The sequence below is a fragment of the Myotis brandtii genome, unplaced genomic scaffold, assembly GCF_000412655.1.
Source record: "Myotis brandtii unplaced genomic scaffold, ASM41265v1 scaffold217, whole genome shotgun sequence".
Lineage (NCBI taxonomy): Eukaryota > Metazoa > Chordata > Mammalia > Chiroptera > Vespertilionidae > Myotis > Myotis brandtii.
Window position 1 is genome coordinate 894,265 of NW_005358137.1, and position 5,838 is coordinate 900,102.

At 39.5% G+C, this 5,838-nt stretch overlaps 1 pseudogene; it reads left to right on the forward strand.

Annotated features, from left to right (window-relative positions):
- Positions 1 to 205: 205 nt before the first annotated feature.
- On the forward strand, positions 206 to 564 carry LOC102258523 (annotated as a pseudogene).
- Positions 565 to 5,838: the final 5,274 nt, after the last annotated feature.

The window sequence follows — 5,838 nt, forward strand, 5'->3', positions numbered from 1 at the left end:
TTGTAAGTCTAGACTTTTAAAAAGTTTACAGAATAAAAATAGCAAAACAGTAAAAACCCCGTAATTGGAAAAAAATACATAGAGATATAATATGTGAAACCCCCTAGCACCCATCAAAATGCATGAGAAAATCAAGAGTGTTCCATTTGCTCATTCATGTATTTTCATGAATAGAAATGGAGCAAAGGGTTGGGTACTAGTGGAGATGGCAGCAGCCACAGCAAATCATGAGATCAGGGCCAAACCAGGCCTACGAAAGATGTGTGTCCACTTATGCCATTGCTTGCCTGACAGCCAGGGCATCAGGGACTTCATCAAGAAATGCTATATGGAGCTAAAGAAGATTAATCTTGGCCTGCCCATCCCAATCTGAGAGTGCTCAGATGGGCAGCCCAAGCTCTGGGCCCACTATGCATTTAGCCAAGAGAACAACGTCTCTGAGCAACTTCAGTGCTGATGAGGTAGCCAGAGCCCTGAGAATATGCTAAGTGGCAAAGCCTGAAGCCTTTACTGTGGGTGGAGAGCAGCAATCCCACAGCCTGGGCTCTGTTGGACTGAGTACAATGTGGAAAAATGTTTTTTATAAAGCTTTTGCTGTAAAATCATTAATTAATTGATTGATTGATTGATTGATTAAATAGGGATGAATGAAGAAATAAGTTAAAACCAAAGAAAATGTGCCTGAACCTGTACCAGCTGGAAATTAAATTAACCCACAAGGTGGCCCCTTAAAATGGTGGGGAGGGGTGATTTCCCCAGAGACCTTCGTCTTGGGTTCTTCAGCTGTTACCATATTTCGAGCTCAGATTCTGGTTTAAAGTAAAATTTACATTGCATGAACATTTCCTAGAAAGTTTCTGGTGCCACATAGATTTAACTTATATAAAACTAAAGTCATAATATTAAGGTAAGCTTCCTTTGACAATTTTCCCTTTTGTATCTCTGAAAACATTGATACTGTCACACAGCCCCAAAATTTAGACAACTGATAGAAATTTACCTTTCCAAAATAATTATTTTTGCATTGTGTAGATCTGATTTATGATGCTTATTTAATTCCTTGACTCAGGCATCTTCCAGTGGGTTCACTCATTATTCGTAAATAAACCAGAAATTACTGAGTGCCTAATAGTATCAGGCACAGTGTGACAAGCTGCATGAATGGAAAGATAAATAAAGCATAGTACTTGTCTTTGAGCTCACCTTTGCTTAAGATATTGAGAATAAATGTTTTCCCTTCTTTCCAAAATCATTAAAAATAGGAAATATCACCCTGGATAGTTTGGCTCAGTGGATAGAGAGTCTGCCTGTGTACTGAAGGGTCTCAGGTTCAATTCCACTCAAGGACATGTACTTCAGTTGCAAGCTCGATCCCCGGGCCCCTGCTGGAGGCAACCAATGTTTCTTGCTCTTTGTCTCTCACCCTCCCTTCCATTCTCTCTAAAAATCAATGGAAGAATATCCTCAGGTGAGAATTAACAAAACAAAAAATAGGAAATATCACCTGGCCAGGGTGGCTCAGTGGTTGAGCATTGACCTGTGAACCAAGAGGTTCTATTCCCGGCCAAGGCATATGCCCGTATTTTGGGCTCTATCCGCAGCAGGGGGCACGCAGGAGGCAGCTGAATGATGTTTCTCTCTCATCGATGTTTCTATCTCTCTATACTTCTCCCTTACCCTTTGTCTAAAGTCAATAAAAATAAATTTAAAAAATGAAATATCTAGAATTAAAATCTTGAGTACCGTATTAGTTTCCTGTGGCTGCCATAACAAATTACCACAAACTTAGTGGCTTAAAACAATAGAAATTTATTCTCTTATAAGTCTGGATTCTAGAAGTCAGCAGGTTCCCTCTGAGAGTCTGGGTAGAACCCATCCTTGCCTCTTCCTAGTTCCTGAGGGTGGTCATCAATTCCTTGGCTTATAGCTTCATCACTCCAGTTTCTGTCTCCGTCATCACATAGCATCTTCCTTGTGTCTCTGTCTTCCATTATATTTTCCTCTTCTTCTAAGGACACCTGTCATATTTGATTAGAGTTCACCCTAATGACCTCATCTTAACTTGATTACATCTGCAAAGACCCTATTTCCACATAAGATCACTTTCACAAGTACTGGGAGTTAAGATTTCAACTTCCCTTTTGGGGTAACACGATTCAACCCACAACATGCACATTTCGGTAAATAAATTGTATGGCCTCCTCTGGGAATTTAAATCTTCCTAATGAGAAGACAACATCGGTGTGTTTTAGACTTCTTTTCCAGGATGTAAATGATACTCTCCATGATTTGAAGGGCATTTTCCTGGGCCTGTGGGGAAAGTTTAAATGTAATATTCACTCAGTTATATGGACTGAAGTAGATTATTTGAGAGGGGAGCTAGGTAGAAGGTGGTCTCAGCTCTGTTATAAAGTACTAATTTCTATGCTTTGGACTGGAAGGGGAGGGCTGTTGGGAGGAGAGAAAAGGAGATCGTAGACTGTGTAACTGCTAGGGAAGGTCCCCACGACCAGTGATGCAACCCATCATCACCTCATTACCTGCTACACTCACTGGGCTTCTGCAGAAAGATTCCCTTTGGAAAACAGAACAGTTCTCCAACTGAAAACATTTGAAAAGCAGTAGCTTAGATTGCTGGGAAATTTTTCAACACAGCTACATTGCATTCCTGCTGGTAATGTTTTCTTCCCTCTGTCTTCTTAATAAAATTAAACTGGTCAATTTATTTTCTAGTTTAAATTGTATTTTCCACTCCATTGTTTTTCTGCTCCTGTACTAATAAAGTGCTATTGTCCTAGGTCCCTGCTGATGGTAAAAATGTTTGAATAGTGGAATATTTGAACATTTGGCCTCCATTTTTCTCACAAAAATTTTAAATATTTTTCTTTTAAAAATCAACAATTTCCTTTTAAAACTCAAATCCCAGTGTTGATTAAAATGTTATTACTATTGATATGTGAAATTTTTAGATTGACTTTTTCTCATTTTGAATGTCTTCTCAATAAACTTTAGCCTTCTAAGATAATTTCATTTCACAGAAGAAAAATTATATTAATTAAGTTATTTTCTATATTCTTCTCATCATACTTCTCTATATACCTTCTTTTTCCTTATCTCACTTTTTTATATCTCCCTTCTTTGCTCTTTTACTGTTCTCTTCTAATATACTTATACTTCTTGAGTTTTGAATTTATTTTTATTCTAAACCTTTCTTCCTAATGTCATAGTCCTACTTTTGTTTCACTTTCTTATACTTGTTATTCTTTTTTGGCATTTCTTCTTATTCTTCTTACACCACTTTTTGTTACTTTCAGACCTTTGCTTTGCACATGTAAATAATTTTATTTAAAATGTAAGCATATTGTAAATGCATAGAGGTGAGTAAACCCAATGAAGCTGCAAGAAATCCAATAGGGAAATCTACAACTGGGAGCCGGGACCATGGTCTTTGGTCCCAGGGCTCAGGGTTGGGAATGACGCATCTTCTCCCCAAGGCACGGTTACAAGTGCCTGCTCACCAGTTCCGTGTTCCTTGGGCCTGGCCCAAAGTGTGCAATCAGCTACTACCACTGAGCCCCAGACTTGCCCTTGACAAGCTCAGGAAGGCACCAGAGAGTCCTCTTCTGCCCTCAGATGTCCTGGACCTGGTAGACCCCCGTTCTCTGCATCTGATGATGTGGGATGTGCTAGAACTTTGTATATTCTTGTTCACTGAATATACAAAGATTCTTTTGAGAGGTGGAAGGGTCTGTGCAGGGGCCCTGGTAGTCAGCAGAGGGATTGGTGCCGCTGTTTCTGGTGTCCAGTCTGATTCTGGCACAGGGTGGGTCCTCAGGAAGCAGACTCAGATGGAGAGGACCCACCAAGGAGCTGCTGGGAGTGCTGCCAGCGCGCAGTCCATGTGGCCTTTAGCGGGACCATAGCTGAAGAGAGTCACCGGCCACCTTTTCCCAGCGTGGCGCATATCAGGGATGTCTAGTCCAGGTGCTCTCACTGGAGATTGAGACAGCCCTGGAGGGCCACTCGGTCTTCAGAGCTCTCACCCACGCACCCCCACCCAGCTCTTCCCCAGCCCCTCCTGCTTCCTTCTGTCCCTTCCAGGGCCAATCCCAGGATCGCTCCCTGATGGGCAGCACTCACACTCCTCTCCATCTGAGTCTGCTTCTGAGGACCCCACCCTGCACCGGAGTCAGACTGGACACTAGAAACAGCAGCACCAATCTCTCCTCCCTCTGCCGACTACCAGGCCCCTGCCCAGAACCTTCTACCTCTTAAACACATTTTTATGTATTCGGTGAACAAGAAAAAATAGTAACTGCTTTTATTTTGCCTGCCTTTAATAACTGCTAGTTTGCTTTCACTTGCTCACTGCACATTTGCTTTTACCCTTCGTGACTATTCTATCAATCCTGCTGTCTTCAGTTGTCCACTTTCTGATGCGGTGACCATCTTTCCCCCACTAGTTGGTATTTTCCCCAATGTATCCTTTGCTTCCAATTCAAGTTATAATACTTGAAATACGCTGACATTTTCATTTGTATGTAGTCAAATCTCTGATTTTTCCTTTGTGATTTGTATTTTTCATATAGAAATTTTTTTCTCACCCCGGCATTATATCATTATCTGCCAGAGAAAAAAGAGATTTAGAACTGCCTCAAAGAGTGTGAAATTGTCTATATAAATTGAGAAAGCTCTGCTAGGGTCTTATTTGTTATGTCAATGTTAAATATACATATATTAGTTTCTCAAAGAAGAAACTAAAAGCCAACCATTATGACATCCAGAAAAGTCTATGCTCTCCCTCCTCGCACTTCAAATGCCCTTGAAATGGGCCCTGTGCTTACAAAAAGACAGATCTGCTGAATAGATCTGAACTTGCAGGGTTGAGGGAGGAAAAGCTGCTCTGTTTCCAGATAAAAACAAGCATTTTCCTCCCTCTTCTGTATAAACATCAGGTTGTTTTCCTACTTCTTAGCTAAATGCCAAACCTCGATAAAAAATTAAAAAATAAATTCTTGCATAGAACATTAAGGATCAGCAAATGCATCTCAAATCATAAGAGGTCAGGTTCCATATATGCTACCAGCATTTCAGGTATTTATGTAAACCTTGCCTTCACCCAATAGTGTTTAAAAGCTGGCAGTAATGGGCTTTTGAATTTGATCCTACTAGAAATACAGCTAAAATCATCTGTTCACACAGTGTGTGTTACTTATCTGCTTTCACTGCTACTTCACACCCAGGACAAAGTCTGAAAGCAAAAATATAACTGTCTACATGATTGAAGCCAAAATTAGGAGCCTAGATAGATAGATAGATAGATAGATAGATAGATAGATAGATAGGATATAGACATAGAGATAGACATAGACATATAGATACATATATGACTTCCTTAGTTTTCCTGTTACTGTCTACATATAGATATCAAAATAAAATATCAAACATTTATATAGTTTCATACTTCCCATGTTCCTTCCAGGATGCAGACAACTGGACAATTTTTTTTAAAAAAAATACATTTATTCATTCTTCTCACTCACATTTAACTTCATAGCAATCCAGAAGTGTATCGCAATTCCATAGTTAATGTTTGTTTACCACAATGATTATCAATGTCTTAATGAGAACCCTGAATAAGATGCTGAAGTGATTTCCAAGTCATTAAAGATAACATTGTAAATATTGTAACACTATATTTTGTTATGATTTTTTTAAAATTTATGATCATTTTAATAGCTATTATATATCATTTTAATTGTGTCTTCTATGATAGATTGAAAAATGACCATAAATTCCACCCATCCAGGTATGCATGTCCCTTTGCAATGTGACTGC